The following is a 20271-nucleotide window of genomic DNA, read 5'->3' on the forward strand; positions in this document are numbered from 1 at the left end:
TGTCTCATTTATATTTAATTATAATTATAATTATACTAAATTTGGTAATTTATAAATAAGATTTTAAAATCAATAAATTGATGGTTTTTTTTGTTTCATTTTAAAATAAAAATAAAAAATAATTTCTCAAAAAAAAAATATGGAAAAAATACAAGATAATTTAATAACAAAAAATAAATAAATAATTTTTTTAAAAAAAAAAAATCAATCGATAAAAAAAAATAAAATTTTTAAATAAAAATTTTAAAAAATATTTTTTATTTTATTTGTAATAATAAATTATTCGAGTGAAATAATATTCTTAAGATTTATCATTTTCCTGAATTTCTTAATCACCTGGGATTTCAATATTTTTTTCTTATAACTTATATTGATTGATAATATCTCATCTTATGACAGGTAATAATTATATTATTTTTATTATTTTTTTTTTTGGTTATAAATTTAAATTTATTTATGTCCTTATTTAGAAGGAAGGGTCGTGATCATTATTTTCAGCTGACAGTTGGTTTTGAATCCAACTCCATACGGAATTTAAAATTGAACAAATTCGATTTTTGTTATTTATAATATTTATTAAATACTCTACTTAAAGTAGTACATAGATGCATTAATTGCTATAGTCTTAAGTCAGGACCGCTAAATGACATTTAGATCATTCCTTGACAGCTGATAAATTATTATGCCGTTGAAAAGTTATGAGTTTCTTTCAAGCATTTTATTAAATGATAAATTTTATTAACACGAATCCAGCAGTGTGACTGATTAACGTCCCATAAATTATTTTAAGTAAAACATTTCTTTAATGGATGTATGTCCTAGGGGTTTCAGCATATTCTAATATGACTCATAGACCCGAGGTTTTTTTATAGAAAATTTTTAAAAAAAATCAAAATCATATTTAACACGCGTTTCTTAATTTTGATATACCCAATTTTGAAGGAGTTCATATTCCAGCACATATAAGGTACCCACTCTGCGAATTTCAGACAATTTCCTAATTAAACATTTTGAGTATTATAGTGTTCTATGTCTATTTTTTAAAATTGTTCAGGGAGCATTTCAAAAAAAAAATTTTTTTCTTGCACACACTATAATAATGCAAGAATAATTCTCAATTAAATTTTAAACATTTTTATTCTGGATATATGAGAATATAATACATACTTAAGAATACATTTATCATCAAAAAAAATCACCATGCAAGAAAAGTGGATATAGAACACTATAATATTCAGCCGACGGTATATAAAAAATGTATATATTTCGCGGCAAATTTTTCTGAATTTTAGTATGGTAGGGTACTCGTCTATACACCCAGAAATACGTTTCCAAAAAAAAAAATTATTCTCAAAATTTATCAATATTAGGGTTTTTAATTCTCCCTTATCCGTTAGTTTCAGTATATCCCGTTTGCCAATTTTCTTTCTTAATTTAATTTTGAATAGAGGATTCTATTCGGAAATGCAGATAGAACACTTTTTTTATGTTAAAAAATATATCGATTGAGGCATAGGTAAATGTGTATCCTTTCTTATTTTTCTTAATCTAAAAATTATTTTCATTTGAGACACATAAAAACGAAAAAAAAAACGAGAAAGTAGTTCAAATATTTTTTATGCGGGTTGCTCTCTGAAATCGGATAAGTTGAAAAAGGAAAGATTTATTAAAAATAAAATTTTAATTTTATATACCAAATTTATCATATGTTTTATTATGTTTATAATTTCGCAGACTTATCTAAAATGGGGGATTCTCCCCACCCCCGTAAATTTTGAAATTTTTTTCTTTAATATCGTTTATGCATAGGTGCCAATGATATGAAGGCCAATATTTTGTACAGGTAAGGATGTCAAAAAATCCAAAATTATATAAAACTAAATATTTTTATTTTATATTTTATGTTATTAAATTCCATTTTTGATGTTTTAATAATTTATTATTGGCAAGTGAGTAATGATCGGGCCATTTATTATTATTTATATATTTTTTTTTACTATGAAAAATTAAAATAAAATAAAAAGCTAGTCTTAACTAGCTTTTTATTTATCTCACTTACTTATTTATAAATTAATTCCTTAATATAAAAAATATTCCGCTAGTTGACATATTTTAACCAAAAATTCATGTTTGTTTATAAGTTTATTGAATAAACATTAAAAAATATATGAATTTATTCTAATTTTAGATTTGTTCTTCGAATTTCTGAAAAATTTTTTTTATCCTTCTTAACCCTCCTCTTATAAATATATATATACATACATATATAATTATAATTTTTAAAATATGGCTAGATAATTTAAATTTCGCAGAAATAAAATTAAAATCAAAATTAATTTTCAAAAAATATGACCCCCAGACAAAGTTCAAAGCGCGCCATATGTGTTCCTATAAGACCTTGATGACAGAAACTACAACCTCTCCCCTTACAATCCTCTATCGCGAAGTAATAAAATTGTCTGATAATACATGACATTTGAAGAAGAAAAAAAATTAAATATTGCCACGAACATTTAATTCAATATTTTATAACTTTAAATAGTATAATAGTAAAGTATTAAATATTTTATATAATGTTTTTTTTTATATAATCGTCACATTTTGTTCCAATATTATATAACCAATTGAGGAATTAAAATATTAAGTATGATAATGATAATCTTAATGTTTAAAAAAATTAAAATATATTTAAAAAATTTCGGTAAATTTAATTTTATAAAAAATCTCAAAATGATGATTAACATCGGAAAAACTGAAAATGAATATTTTTCGTATTTGCATCCGATTATAACGCTATTGGCATAGGAGTAGCCATGATATTCGTAGAGAGTTTTATTTTTGACCACAAATTAATTGTTTTAGGCACTTTTTTTTTGTTGGACTTTGGCGAATTTCATTTATTTTTATAAAGATAATTTTTTCCTCTATTTTAATTTATTAGACATTTTTTCCAAAATTTTTTTTTAACTTCTACCTTTTAAAAAATATATAAAATAAATATTGTTTATAATTACATAATGTACTCAATTTGGTGGAGGAGGAAGATGGCAGAGGAGGTGTGTTATAGGGCGGGTGTAGGAAGATAATTTTTATTCGCTTTAAAATGATATTTACGAAAATGAGCAAATTTGCTAAGAGTAGAGGAATTTCCTACATCCCGCTTATCCTTCTTGGTTGGATTATTACTGTTCAGAGTTATATAATTAATATCATTGATGTGAAATCTGTCTCCCTAGTTATTCTGTTTTTATGGGATATTCTTATTGCCGATAGGCCAATTCAAAAACGAATGAGAATCATTATTCGTATTTGATCTATTTTGAACGAATCGAATAATTCACTATTCGCAGTTGACCAATCAAATAAGAATAGTATATATTATTATTCTACAAACCACGAATAATAAATTGTTCGAATCTTTCAAAAGAATCGAATACAAATAATTCGTTATTAGATCCGCATAATTGCCCATAACTGATAATTATATCACGGACCTTCTCGTATTAATTTATTAAATATTAGTTATTTAATTACACCTGGTTAATAACCTGCGACCTCCTATTTTTTTGGAAATATGATAGCATTTCTAAACATATTTTTTTTTAAAAAAATTACATGTTTGAAAATATAATAATAATTTCCAGATCATTCTAATTAGAAGTTAATTATCCTTTTTTTTCGGTGATGATTATCTCAATGTTACATTCATCCTTCCTTCCTTTGTTGTTCGAAAAATTATTTGGAAAAATGTGCAAATTTTCATAAAAAGAAATTATTAATATGAATATACATAGTAATTAGTATTTATTTATATAATATACTATATATAAATATCCAGATTATAATAATCTCCCAAATAAAATTATGGTAAATTAAACAAATTACAAAAATAAAGAGTAAATTATAATTATACCGTCAAGTTAAAATAATATTTTATCCTAAATAAGTTTTAAAATTTTTTTTTCAAAATTCAACAGTAAATAAAAAGAGAGATAAAAATAATAACATTTTATTTTTGTTAATTTAGGTTAATTACTAGAATATAATTCCTTCTCTCATTAAATATTCATTTTTTTTCCTATTCAGGAATAGGCATAGGGAAGAAAGGGAAATGCAACCCCCCCCCCTCCCGACAATTTTTTCTTATAAATATCACGCAATTAAAATAGGTCGCCTTCTAAATTAATGTGTTTAAATAATTTTATTAATGGAATGAAAGATTTGACAATAATTCAGCCCACCAGATCTGGAGAAGAATATAGCGTGTTTTAAAGTAATAAGAAGAGAAAATCAGAGACTACTGGATAGGATCGAAGCATATTATTACTGAGCCTACACCCGAAAATTGTTCAACCATTTTTGTTTGTTCCCAAAGTTTAAACCAATAACCAGTGCCGTAACAACCAAAGGTGGGCAAACACTCTGAAGGCTACTAGACGCCTCTTGGAAACCGTTTGCATGGGGAGTCAGCAGCATCATTGTTAGACCACTGACAATTCTTGCTTTACTTACTAGTATGACTTCAACCACATTATTTTTGTATGGGCTTATGCAAAATAAAATATTTTTAACAGGGAAATCATTATTTTTTTCCCGTTAAATACATGTCAAAAATTTGTTTGTTAACGATGCCCCTGATTAAATTTTTTTTAATTTCATATCAATTAAATCAATCATATTAAGTAGGATAAATAATTATTTAATTCAAGAATGGTGGGGGGGGGGGGAAGGGGTGCCAGACGTAACCACGTCAGTGAAAATCTTAGAAGGATAGGAAATATTTTGATTCTATCATAATTTTTTAACACAATCCCGTTCAATATAGGGTATAAAGTATTTTTCTAAAATGTTTTTCCCAATAATTTTAGTGGAGCAGTGCAAATTCTATTTTATTATTTTATTTTTAAGCCAACCCGAAATTTATACTGAGGCACGGCTTGGCAAATTTTTTATTGATTGAAGAATTTAAATTAAACGCATTTATATAAACATGAATAAAATCACTAATTAATCTAATTCCAAAAAAATAATCTTAATTATCATTTTTATTTTAAACGAAGAAACTAAAACAAACATTCATATAACTTAAAAAAGAATAAAGGGATTTATCAGAATGGAGAGGGGGGGGGGATATTTTTAAATTCTGCGTCATTGAAGATCGCGCGAATAACCAGAGGGGGATACTTATTGTCCTAAGCTCAAGATGTTCAGGGATTAACTTATCTGTTGATGTATAACCATAGGTGTAGACTTGTGTCGAGATTGGGGTGGAGGGGTGGGGGGTTTATTCGTTATTTATGTGAAAAACGAATAAAATTACATACATTTTTATTGAAAGATTTTTAAACGGATTTTACATGAAGTATACTATATATAACAAGTATTTTATTTCGAAATTTATCTAAAAAGGCTTATGGTTGGGGCAGCGTTCCTCAGACCCCTGCACAACCCGGCTGTGTTTTTAGCTAGAATTATCTCTATGAGTGCTATATCTTTTTCTTTGCGCTTACACTTTCAGTCTTTTCTTCTAACTAAATAGACTTAAATAAAATTTTGATAGCTAAATATATTCAATATCACTCACACTTAGCCTTTAGTTTAGCTTTCCAATTATCCGATTGCTGAATCAGCTTGACGAAATATTTTATCTTACTCTACATTTTTTTACACACTATTTTATCTTTCGACGAGAATTTTTTGTAGTCACGATAAGATACTAAATGGATGCTTAAATCTATCAATGACCTTATATGGAAATTTACCTTTAAGTTACTTTATATACTCAGACAGAGGAATATCATGTACGAATGTTTTAAAGTGTTGCGAGATTTTTTTTAAAAAAGTTCTAAATAATCATAAATGTGAAAGAGTTTTGCAAAAACATAACTCAATATTGTTATATTTGTTCCTTCTGCAACCTTTTCGCATTTCCAATTCGGGATTTGTAATTATTACTTGAAAATTTGTTTTTACTTTAGCACTAATATATAAGTATGGATTAAATATTATTTGAATTATTTCATGTTTTTACTGTTGTTTCTTTATAATAAAAAAAATATGTTATTAATAAAATAAATAAATAAAATAGAAATTTTCCAATTTATTTTGACAATCTTCATAAAAAAAAGAAACTCATATCAGAAACCAGCAGGAGGTGCCATTCGCATGACCCGACCCGTTTCAAAAAAATTTTTCAGACTAGCCCGGTCTGTTTTTTATATTTTCAGGCCTGGCACGGATTTTTTTAAAATATATAATATTTATTTTTTATTTTTATAACTAATGGCCATTTTAAAATATTTGGTTTTAAAATATACAGGCCGAAATCATTTAATAATTTCTAATTTTTATTTGTATAATTAAACAAAGTTTAATTTAATTAAATTAAGTGTTCAAAATATTTAAAGACTGAAATTAATTAATAAATAAAAATATGTAAACTTTTTAAAACAAAATGCTACCATAAAAAAAAATATTATGTGAAATTTGAAATTAATATTCATTTTACCAATTTTTGCAAAAAAAAATTTAACAATCAAAAGTTTGATCTTTTTCTTATAAAACATCTGGAGAGCATTAGAATTAATATATAAAATTAAAAAACTAAATACAAATTACATTGATATAATTTTTAACTTCATTTTTTATATTATAATTTTTTTTTGACAAATTTACAATCTAAAATTGTTTTCAATTGTGTAAAATTTTAAGTAATCCCAAACTTACCGCAAGAATTTGAACCCTGAACATATCGCTAAAAATTTATATATTAAATATATGAAATTAAAACCAATGATGGTTTGCGATTAAATATGGAAATTAAATTTAATTATATACCCCCCCCCCCCCAATAATGTTTTTAAAAAATTATCATCGTTAAGTTGTGTCCTTAAGGGAAGAGTGCATTGAATTTAAATAATTATATTTTTAAATTTTTCAGATGTTAAATCAAGTTGACCTTAGAAAGAAAGAAAGAAAGAAAGAAAGAAAGAAAGAAAGAAAGAAATATATATTTGACTCCAAATTATATTAAATAAAATTTGATCACATATTATTTAATTATATAAAATTACATTCAGCAAATAATTTTAAACTTATTAGATTCTAATAAAAACATTATTTTTTTTACATATGAAACTCAAATTTTATAGATGGCTTGAAAAAAACAAATTTGTCTTCAACTAACTATTTTGGGCGTTTTGGTTTGGAAATTTTTGCATCCCCTTCACTTATTCATAATATTTTAAATTAAAATAAATTCATAGATTCAATATTTCGTTCATCTGGGAATTTTCATTAGAGTCCAACCACTTATATTTTATCAATTTTTGTAAGTTTTACACATATTTACCATATGATCCTATTTTTGTCGCTTTGATTATTCAATGTTATTAGTTTTAAATTCAACTTAACAAAATGAGTAAAGTTCTTATCTTTGTGGAATTCTCTCGCACCCTAAAAAACAATGTAAAATTAATTTTAAATATGTATTTAAAAGATATCTAAAATCGATATAAGTTTAGTTGGAATTTTATAGCGAGTTAATATAATATTGTAAAATAACCAGATATCGCATATCTAAGTTATAATATTATACATTTTTTATAAAAGATTCTATAATCATTTTATATACTAACATGTTTCTGATAAATATAGTATATAAACTTGGATGTTGGAAAAAACACATAAACGCTCACCTGAATTATCGGAGTGGCAGTTGGTATCTCACAGCGAGCTTATATATTATATCTAAGAATAACCAGATATGATTATCTATGCATAATCATGGGTTGTGATAAGTATATTATTATATAAACTTGGGTGTGGGAAAGATCGCATATTTAAGGCTCACCCGAATTCAGGAGAAACACCATATGAGCCAATTAAAAGGATTATTTAAACGATTCTTTTATTTATTTTTTATTTCGATATAAATATCATTTTATTATATAATCGGCCATTTCTTTCGGCCTAGTAGTGTAAATATAGAAGGGCTATATCCACGATTGAATTTTGATCCTAAGCCCAAACTACAAAAAAATATAAAAAAGATTATATTTTAAGACGAATATAATAATTTAATATTATGCAATAATCGAAATATTCAGTACTTGTTAGATTTTTTTTTTTTAAAAAACCATTTCCAAATTCTACCCGAATCTTTTAAAAAAAATCATTTTCAAACCCGCTCCTTATTTTTTAAAATTTTTTTTTAGCCTGACCTTAATTTTCATTATATATTTCGGCCTTGACCGGATTTTTATTTTTGATATCCTTCGGTTCGGATCGAATTTTCTCAGGTTCGATCATTTTTCGGCTCAGCCCAGAATTTTTATAATTTCGTTATTTTGAATAATTTTGGGAAATTTAAAATAAAACTTATCCTTTATATGATTTCCCAACTGATTATAATTTGATATAATTTAAAAGGAAAAAATTTTTAAACCCGGCCTGGAATTTCAAAATAATACTATTTTCCGCCCATTTACAGGGTTTGGTTCAGGGTAGGGCCTGCAGGCCTCGACAATCTATATGTGTTTAATTATAATTATTTTGCTCCTAAACTATTCCTTAAATATCTCGTAATCATCCTGGAGTCATGCCCTTTATTCCCCGAAAATTTATTTATTTTTATAACAATGTTTTTTATACTCCCCTAATTATCTTCATAATAATAAGAAATAGTTTATCCAATTAAAATATTTAATTTTATTACGATTTTCTTTTATTAACTTTTTTTATTCTATCTAAAATATTTCATTTTTTAATTTTTTTATAAATATAAAAATAAACCATAAATTTTCAGATAAAAAAATATATATATTTTTTTGGTGTCTTTTATTCTCAAAAAGAAATATATATTTTTTTATTAAATAAAATAATCGATATTCAATTATTCTTTATTTATTAGAGCTTTTTAGAAAAAAAAGAAAGAAAAAAAAATGAAAAGAAAGGGAAAGAAATGTAATGAAAAGAAATTTAGTATAAAGGAAAGTGAAAAAAAAACTAAATTAAAAATAATTATGAAATATCTTTTCAAAGACGGTCAGCTATGGCTCATTCTTCATACTATCACCGTATTAATAGTTAGCGCTCGAATTCGTCGCAAAAGTATTAAAAAAATATATAAATATAATAATTTCGAAGCTAATTCGCTCTAGCTATGAATACATGGGTAATCCCTTGTTTAAATTGAGGTTGCATTTTTTATTAATCGTAGATTCAAAATTTTAACTAAATTCTAAAAAAAAAAAGAATTTGTCTTTTAAAATTATTTTATCGTCTGCTTTTTTAATTCTTTAATTTCTAAATATTACATTTTGAGATAAGTGTACGTCTTTTTTAAATGGTTGCTAACGCCAAACGGTAATTTTACCATTTTTCACGATGAAAATGAATCATTTGCGTTTTTTATCATTTACTAAGGGAGATTTCTAAATTTCAAAAATATGATTCAACCGGTAATGCATTTCAGCATTTGTAGAATAACTGCGCTCTAAAATTTCGGTCGATTTTCTAACGTTAGTTTATTTATTTTTAAACTTTATATGAATAAATCAAATATAAAAGTTGATATAAATTTTAAAAAAAATTTCAAAAGTTATAGGCAAAATTATCCGAAATTTACAGTGAGGATGCTCTCTGTATATGTTGGAATACATTTCTGGCCAAATAAAATTTAAATTTTGGATTTAAATTTGAGAAATTCTAAATACTCACGAATTCCATATAATCAATATAAACATTATTTATAAATATAATACTAATTTAAAGTAACATTATATATATTTACCCTTAATTTAGATTACCCTAACCTCATCGAAGAATTAGGTTTTCACAAAAATTGGTTCCCGTCAGTGATTGAATAAAAAAGATTTTTATTATAGGGAAATGTAGATGTCTTCTAGTAGTGTTGATAAAAGGCACGATTAAGATTTTAGCCAAAATAATATTGTGTAAGCTTAAGATTTGCCAAGTACCCAAACCTTTCTGCCATCTATCAGAAAAATCACCAGTCTTACACAATATTATCTTGGTTATAATCTTAATCGGGCCTTTCATAAAAATCGACCCGAATAGTGCTTTTTGACAATACTATCTTCTACCCCCTTCCCTTTAAAAAAATATTGTATAAAATTATATAATTTATAAATGTTACCATAATTATTAATCATAACCATTTGACCTATGGGATTCGTTTTATAAAAACATGTTCTACGTATACACGTCAGTTTTTCAATATATTAAATCAAAGTTTTTTTTTCATTAGTTATATGGTATCTGTCTTAATTGTATCCGTTTTTTTCAGGTCAATTATTTTTTCTTTTTTTTAAAAAAAAAAGCCTAATTCGATATTAGTTTCCGACTTTATATTTAGTAAAATAAAACGTATAAGCAGATTGCAAAAAATGAGCCCCTTAGTTTTACCAAATTAGTTATTTTTCAGTAAGGTTATTTACCGATCGATCAGTATTTACATTTTATTGCGATTCCAAGGAATATATTTATAATTTTGAATGATGGATTATGGGTGTATACTAAAAGTTATTTTTATTAAAAAAGGGACTCAAAAAGTTTCTAAAAGAGTCGCTAAAAGAAGGAGTCTAGGAAAATAATTCCCCGGAAAAAAAAATCACCGTTTTTTAAGAAATTACAAATTACAAAATTAATAAAATAGGAGAAATAATTCCCTATAAATATAAATCCTCAAATAAAATATTTAAAAATTTTGAGAAAATCAATTCCGGGGAGTTATTTTCTAAGAATTATTATTTGGGATTTTTCGGGGAATTATTTTCCGCTTACCTAAAGAAGCAACCTAAAAAAACCTAAAATTTATACAAGTAATTTTTATTTTAAAGTCTGGGGTCCGTCTGTTTAAATTACCACGGTAAATTTCGCATAATATATGTCGTATAGAAACATAGTTAATAATAAAAAAAATATTTCCATAAATTTTAACATTAAAAACGTTTTTTCTGACAAGTACATGTTAAAAAATTATTTAAAATTTTCTTCATTTATTAAGAAAGATTTATTAGTATTTTAACCATAATAATTGTGACATTATAATCATGTAAATAATGTTCAATTTTTTCCAAAAAATATTATAATTTGGTATGAAATTAGATTTTCATGCCACTGTCTTAGTTGATCATTGCGAATATAGGTTCAAGGATTAAATCAAAGTACGACTACGAAGTGTTCGAGTCATATCAAATCAAATGTTAATCTAGTTCTTCAATAAACTTTTAGATATTTTGGAGAGTTAAAAAAATAATAAATATTATTTTAAAATTATTCATCTAAATTATGCGATATTAGTAAAATTGTATAACGACTTTGACTTTACCCCCTCGACCGTTTAATTTTTCGAAGAATTATAATCTGTTGAAAATTTTTTTTAGATCTCAAATGCTTGACGTTGATTATGAATTACATAGATATAATTCTATATAAATTCTCAAAAAACATTTATATCAATATAAATTGTAATCTCATTGAAAATATTTTATTTAAAAAATCAAAATCTAATTTTATTTATAACATAAGATAAGTTTAAAATTATGTGTAACCCATGTGTCACAAGATATAGTAAAGGGTTCATTTAAAAAATGGAAAAGTATTTATTTTTGTTGAATAGAAATATATTTAAATTATTCCACTAGAGGGCATATTTATAGCTATATGTTTTTTATTTAGGTAGGTTATATAACTTATGTATGAATAAAAAAAGGGCACCTTTAAAAGGTATGGATTGAATTGGAATGCCATTTTTATGATTAACGCATTCATAATCAACAAATATCTTGATAAAATTATCACTATGGTCAGAATCGTAGTAAAAAGAATAGGTTAAAGTTTAAAGTAAATTTAGACAGATTGTTGCTGACTTTAAAAAATGACAACTTTACTTAGTTTTCACCCTATATTAAGTTTTAACCTTACATTCTGACCATGTTGATAAAATAATATGTTTTATTTATATCTCTGAACAAATTAACTTTATATAATTTGGAAACCTGATAAAATGATCACTTTTATAATAGTGTTCTAATTTAAATATTACTATTATTTAATAATATAAATTTTAAACCTATTCCTAATCTTTAATACTATTTACTCCTTAAAATAACTTACTTAAATGTTTATAATAAATAATAAATATGGGATCATTTGTGAATATTTAGAGCATTTATTTTATGGATTTTCCTTTTCTTTTAACACTTACATTTTTTTTATAAATTTTTTTAAATATTTATTTTTTTAAAATAATATAAGATCACTCTATATAAGTTACCATTTTAAGAAAATCTTAAAAAATAACCAAACTTAGTTAAGGAAAAAAAGAAAGAAAGAAAGAAAGAAAGAAAGAAAGAAAGAAAGAAAGAAAGAAAGAAAGAAAGAAAGAAAGAAAGAAAGAAAGAAAGAAAGAAAGAAAGAAAGAAAGAAAGAAAGAAAGAAAGACTGAAGAAGATTTTTATTAAACGGGTGAAATATATTTAAAATTAAACAATCGGATTAAAGGTTAAGGAGTTATGAGTTAGGGTTAATTAAAGGTTTGAAAGATATAGGTTAGGGTTAAGATATATTAAAAATGTTTTTTTAAAATAAAATGATATCCTTCATTAATAATGACCTGTCAAATCTGGAAGGCCATATATTTATAAATAGACAAATTTTTTACTGTTAAAACGGCGATTTCCTTGATTTGGACCATTATAAAAAAGACACAATATTTTTAAAAAAGGACACTATTTAAACTAAATGTTATCATATATTTGTTGAATTTTTTAAAATTATGACCCTTGCATTTTACATAGAAAAGTTATTAGAGTATTTTTGTTTTATTGAAATATTGATTTGATTAAATAATTATCTATTTTATAAATGCATATAGCCCATCTAGCGGAATTAATGTTATACATATTTATTTTACATGTATATTTTATTAACTGAAATGGCGTATATATAGCTTATTATTATAAAGAATATTATGTATATTTTATAAATATCTTAATGATTCTATTTTTACCTTTGATACACTTGGAGGTTCGGTTTTCCTGTGCAAGAGGATGCTACAATATCAAAATTAAAAACCATTCGAACTAGAATTTAAAATTGAACATCTTATTTCACTGGAAGTTACATAATATATTTTAAATTTTGTACTTTTAGGATAAATCGACATTCAATTGATATGAACATTAAATCTCTCAATATCGATAGTAATCATTTAAGACTTACACTAAGGAATTTAAACTTAAGTCACCTTCCACCCTTAAAGTAATTAAATTCTACTGAAGTTCTCGGGTATAGGTTCTTTTTTTAGAAATCTTTTTAATTTAAAATACTTCAAAGTATTAAATAATATATGCGATGGAAAAAATTGAAATGAAATCATTTTAAACATATCAAGATCAAATGACCTTCAATTTGACGTGATATTTTATATAATTACTAAATGCATTAGTCAGACCAGGCCATGTTTAATTGGTGAAGTTGTCCAAGGAAAGAGTATATGTAAAGAAAGTTTGATGGGCATATCTATAAAGATGTCCTCTCTCTCTTAAAACCCAAAGTTAGAATTTTCGGTGTCTACAGTTAATTTTTTTACCCGAGGGTTTTATTAATTAAGACGGTCTTATCCCCAAAAAATTCCCAAGGTGTTGTGTATAGACGTGAAAAATACATTTTCTATTGGTTTGTTTTGAGGTTTTGATATCCGCCAGGCAAAGTGTGAATTATTTGATATATATTATAGAATAATTATTTTTCTTAAACATTGGCTTAGAAAATATGGAGCCCTATAACCAGTTGAATCCTATCTGTCTGAGCTTGCATTGGTTGGGGTCAAAGACATTCTCTCGAGTTCGATCAGGCGCTGAACCTTAATTTTAAATCTTTTATTTTGGCCTCTCATGAATCTGCCAAATTTAATATTATTTTGCTTCTTTTCTCTTCTTATAGAGTTTTTTGCCAAAGAAAAAAAGGAATAGTAAAATTACTCTTTTTAAAAAAAATTATACAGGCAAGTGCTAACAGTACTAGGACAGATTTCCCCATATAAATAAATCACCCCCCCCCTAAGGAAATTTTGCACATGTGTTTTAACAGAAGTAATGTTATGTCCTAATAGAAGGCCCGGTCCTAAACCTGTTACCGATTTTTATAACGTATATTTTAAAACCTAATATTTTAAATCACCATTATTAGCTATAAAATTTAAAAATAAATATAATATATTTTTAAAAAATCCGGGCCGGGCAGTGCAAATAATACCTCTGCAGGTCACTGAAATATGCTTAAAACATATTTAAGAAAATGTCCCCCTATGCCCCCCTTTCCAAGTCAAAATTCCTGATTACTGCTTTGAGTATCTGAAGCAACATAAATATTAAGTTAAGAAAAGCGGTTTGGTAAAATGGATCTTTATAAAAGATCTCATAATATAAAAACCAATCTTTTGACAATTATAATTTGGAAATAAAATACTTGACAAGCATTCAAATGTTGTACAATCGAAAGAAGTTCCATTTTTAATGGAAATGAATGCTCGAAAATTTTGAGGACTATAATTATTTTAGATTATATGGAATAAATGGGCAAATTTTAAAAATCATTTTAATAAAACGCTCAAAATTTTCATGCATTCATTTTCATTGTAAACGGAAATCGATTTCTTTCGATTATCTTAATAGTCATTATAATTTTATTTAAAAAAATACTGATATACTTCTTACCAATAAAATTTAGAAACTATATTTAGAGTAGCAAACTTTTTATTTTGTACTTCGAGTTGGCTTAATTATGCAAGTATTCCTTATATAACCTTTATCTCCATCCAGCTGATTTTTGTTCTTTTTTGATGGACAGTTATATTTTAATTATTGTCTTACTATCAAGAAAAAAAATCAGCTGTTGACACATGACCTAAAATAATATTAATCTTAGAAAATGCCCTCCTCCCTTTTCTCCGTTATTTTAAGTTAATTCAAATGAACAAAAAAAATTTTCAATTCACTTTAAATCATCGCGAATGCCTTTGATTTGAAAATTTATTTATTTTTTTCAAATTATTAAACTTTAACAGATCAAGAAAGGACTTGATTTTCTTTTTACTATATATTTTTGAATAAAATAAAAAATATTTAAGATATAAATAATCTTAATTATTCTCAACTTAATCGATAATTCGAGAAAAATATATGTATATAAAAAAATTTTTAATTACACTTTAAAATTTAACGAAGAGGGGGAGGGGGTAAGGTAATATCATATTATTAATAATCCCTATTAAAATTAATGAAGTAATTTTCATTTGTAATTTTATTAATAATATGTATGACCAATTTTCTTTTAATTTTTATTAAAATATTTTTATATCTTTAAAAAAATAAATTGTATAATATGATTATATGATATTTCATTTTAAATTTTACCTATTATTTGCTTGCCCTTGAAAAATACCCGGCGATACGCGCTTACTGTATATGAGGCCCTATTCTGTCAACTGCGCGATTGTTGAATTTGATCTCATATTCAAATCTCCCACTATAGAGCCCTATAAATTCAAGATCTACAAAGCCCGACCTACCCCTACCAGGTCCGAATTGACTTTGGTTTGGACCGGGCTATAGTTCGGGCAGAGTCTAAGAATATTTCTACTATAAAAATATCGTAACTATCCGATAAATCAAAAAATTGGATCGAATTTTTGGATCGGATCGTATTTAGATATTTAATAAGTGACTCAGATCAGTAATGGAATAAAAAACATTTTAAATTATTTCTCGGATTGGATGACATTTAGTATATTCTTCTTAAATAAAGATCCCTCCTCCCTCCGCTTCCCCCCTTTAACCCAAAAAAGGAAGCAAAGAAATCATCATAAAATAATATATTTTTTGGCTAATGATAATGCACGCTTTTATTAATGTATACCCACATTTTTATTATAAATATATTAAAATAACTAACTATCACATCTGTTTTTTTTGATAGGATCAGGAAGCCAGGTCAATTTTTTTAAATTTTGCTTAAGGCAACCATATGTTCTTAGGTTGATTTCACAGGAGAGATTGGGCACTACTCATCTAATATTAAATTGGTTTCAGAAGGAAAAGAAATTTTACAGAAAATTCTATAGCTCAAGCTTGGATTCGAATTCAATAGGAAGTGCACCTCATTCTGGATCTGATCTACCACGCCATTTTTTTTAAAAAATAGAAATTGTTTAAATAAATTTATGACGAGGATGATTCCCATTATATAGCAAAACTAAGCTATATTACTAAAAGACATAAGAGTATATCTTTAAAGGAAGGGTACAGGGAAAGGCAAAGCACTCTATAAATCCTCTCTGGAAAAAATGGTGATTACGCTCCTCTTTAATTTTTGAATATATCTTAAGTCTTAAATCCTTATCTTGCATATTGAATTATTACGGTGTAAGTTTTCTACTAATAAATACTATGAATGAGCATAATAAAATTTATTATCAAGCCCATATTAATAAAGAAAATTAAAAAAAATACTCTATTCCGTAATAAAATGACTATATTCGTAATCATCGAATACCAATATAATAGTGTTGTTAAACGGCTCAATTCTTAAAAACGGCTGATCCAATATTTTAGCCAAAAAATATTACGCAGGCCTGGAGATTTCTTTAATAGATGGCCAAACATTTGCTAACTATGAGCAAAATTCTCCAGGCTTGCTTAATATTTTTTTGGCTAAATTTGGTTAGCCGTCTAACAACACTATCAATATATTAAAATTTGCATTCGAAAACGAATTGGATTTGAATAATTCGTGTATATTCATATTTTTATATTTTTATATAGACAATCGAAATAAAATATTTCTTTTGATGAGAATTTTTAAAACGAAATTATTAAATTACACAGGGAGATAGATTAGCGTCTCTAACAAATGCAATATATTACAACTTAATATTACCTTTCAAAAAAAGGGTTTAAAATCAAAGCGATATATTACTATTAAAATTTAATTCGGATTACAAATGTTATATATATATTTTTGGATTACTTAAAATGTTAAGCTTATATTAAAAAAAAATTCCGAAAATATTTTAAGTATAAAAAAAAATATGAAAAAGTTGTGAATATACCTAGAAACCAATGATAATTTTACTACAACTAGACTGGACTCTCATTTATTAAATTGCATTAAAAAGTTTACAAACATTGTAGCCAGTAATGTCTACTATGGCCACGGACATTAACTATAGCTGACTTTATATACCACCTTTAATATGAATCATCATTCTAGTTTTAGTATTAATATCATTGGTTTTACGCAAATTTTTTTATACCAATATTTTGTAAAAAATAAATAAAAATAAAAATTTAATCCAATATTTGGGATTACATTTAAAATGACGTTTACTCAAAAATATATGATTGTATTAATGACTCTAGATTAATTTCAAAATTTTGATTTGGATCACAAGCATTATATTATTAATATAATATAAAGTCGTTTTCAAGAAGATTTATTTAATATAAGGGAAACCTTATAAGCTAACCAATTTGAAAATTTAAGATGAAAATTGGTGTTTCAAAATGTTTAATAATCAATAATATAATAAATTTTTTTATACGCCAAATTAATATAAATATATTTTTGGATTTCAGGTTGATTGAATTGATTATAAAAATAAAAAATCTGGGACAGGTAAGAATACAATATTAATTGTTTTTTTAAAGTTTCTCCACATCATTTGTAGCTTACCCTGCATTAACAGTTAGCATGTTGGCGGCAAAGTAAATTAATATAAAAATCATATTTTGTATACTTCGGCGCTAATTCGCTCTAACTGTGATTGCAGGATTATCCAGATTTTTGCATTTAGATTGTATTAGAAAAATATGAACAATATGAAAATATAATGGACTTATCTTATTATAAAATACCGATTTTTTCTATCAAGTTTATACTTTACAGTCTACTTAGCATTCGTAATTTTAAGACTTTCATATCGGGTCGATTTTTAAGATCCGACTAGATCATAACCAAAATAATATTATGTAAGCCTGAATATTTTGCTCATAGGTGGCTGAAAGGTTTGGATTTTGACTAAAATTTTAATCTGGCCTTTTGGGGTTTTTAACAACCCTAAATTTGTGAAATTTAAGATATGTGTTAAAGAAAAAAATCTTTTTTTTTAATTAATGTTTTTTAAAATAATCGAATTTAAGAATTGATTTTTTGTATATTATTACGATTAAACTTAAAAAAAACTTCCAAAATCTCTTTCTAGACAAAATTCTATGATAAATATTCGTTAAAATAAATTTGTTAGATTGTGGTTAAACATAGGCAAAAATAATTTTTTGAACGCCCTGTGATATAAAATGTCCGAAATTACCTTAAATTTGGATAGCGAAGATGAATATCAAACAGTGAACAAATCGAACGAATAGGCGACTATGTTTTTAGTAACCCCCACCCCTTCCAGTAGGAAAATCTTTATACATCTATGCATGACATATTCGACAACGGAAGAGGTGCTCGCTTACCGCCCAACACATTTATAAAAAAAAAATTTAAAATTAACCCTAAATCTAATTGTTGTTATTTTTATTCCTCTGCAAATTGTAGATAATTTTATTAAAAATAATCTCTTATATGTTAGAACCGAAAATTGTAATCTCTAAACATAAGTTATTTTTTAAAAGACTCTTATCTACATATTTTAATATACTTATTTATATGATATGAGTAAGGGGCGTCACTAGCCTTTACAATCTCAAGGGGCTCAACTAAAATAATTTATGGAGGGGGGGGGGGGGGGGGTTTCACCACCATACTTCCTATCTTGCAGGCCTTCGGTCGAGTTTTATATTAATATATTATACTTTTTTAATTGAAATTTACAACTCTAAAAAATTATTCTGAATTTCATATTTTATCATATATTATACACTCAAATAATAAAAGTAAAACAATACAAAACATTTCTAAATATAATATTACAAAATATTTATCCATTTATTACAATATTAAATATTTTCTATTGCGTTGTCTAAAAAATTACAAGTGATAAAAAAGTTAACCTCAATTGATAAAGTTTTTAAAAACCACACAGGGCTATAATTTTTAGCAGTCCACATGACAAAAGGTCATTAAACTAATATAACGTTGTGTTACGATTTTAGATTTTATAGAATCGACTAATAAGGTAATATTTGTAGGCCTAACCAAATCAAGAGGATAATATAAACGACTAATCCAAATCATAAGACTATATGGTGGTTAGACCTAGATGATATTATAAAGCTAGATAAGTAATCGAGAAAATTATTATGAAATATTAAATTTCTAAAAGATTATCTTCCGTTTGTAATGATATATAAACGACTAAGTAGTTATTGCTCATCTAGATTAAACAATCAAATGTTCTCAGCAGCAGGAGTAATAATATTAAATTACATAGCCACACAAATAATAGATGCTGGTGCAGTCAGAGCCATGACACTCACGATGTAAACTCTTATCAGAATTTATTATGTTATATAAATTGATAAAAAAACACTAATAATCTTTAAAAGAAATAATTATGCAAATATATTGAAGCCTTGAGTTATTTACACGGCAAGAATGCCTTATTAGAATTGCATTTTGTAACTTTAAAATTATGATCAGATTGATGTGATGAAAGCAATTAAGATTTTATATATTATTGTCGCACCACCTTGGTATATTATATGATAAAATAATAGTAGTTTGTAATAATATCAAAAATATACTCGTATTAAAAATTCAACTCAAAACTGTTTTTCAAAGAAGAAAAAAATAGCTTTCCTAAAAATACATAGTAAAAGAGAAGGAAAAAAGATATCTAGAGATGTTTAATTTTTCATAATATTATTAAATAAATAGATGACGTTAAAGAACATAATGCAAATTGATACTTATATTTATTATTAAAAGCATTTATAAGTAAAATTTATTAAAATATTTATTGTAATATATTATATACAAATACGTCTTTAAAAGTGGCATTTTACCTAATATTTTATAACCAATTATATATATAGAGGATTATAAACTATATGTCTATTACAAGCCATAGTTTCATAATAATAAGAATACGACTCAACCTTCTTTATTAAAAAAACACCAACAACAATCTAATATATAATATGTAGAAAAATTACAAATCATAAATATCTAATTATCTAATTCTTCATTTCCCAGTCCATTATTAGTTCCTCGCTGACATCTTCTCGAATTAATCCA

General features: G+C 25.3%; 1 protein-coding gene across 1 annotated transcript in view; it reads left to right on the forward strand.

Annotated features, from left to right (window-relative positions):
• Positions 1-330: 330 nt before the first annotated feature.
• Positions 331-20271, forward strand: part of LOC135931147 (putative uncharacterized protein DDB_G0285119) — a 38123-nt gene continuing 18182 nt past the window's right edge. Inside the window, exon 1 of the mRNA XM_065468051.1 lies at positions 331-399. The gene's annotated coding sequence lies outside the window, so the exon portion shown is untranslated. The remainder of the gene's footprint in view (positions 400-20271) is intronic.

The sequence above is a fragment of the Gordionus sp. m RMFG-2023 genome, chromosome 1 (assembly GCF_954871325.1).
Source record: "Gordionus sp. m RMFG-2023 chromosome 1, tfGorSpeb1-WG-v2, whole genome shotgun sequence".
NCBI classification, from domain to species: domain Eukaryota; kingdom Metazoa; phylum Nematomorpha; class Gordioida; order Chordodea; family Parachordodidae; genus Gordionus; species Gordionus sp. m RMFG-2023.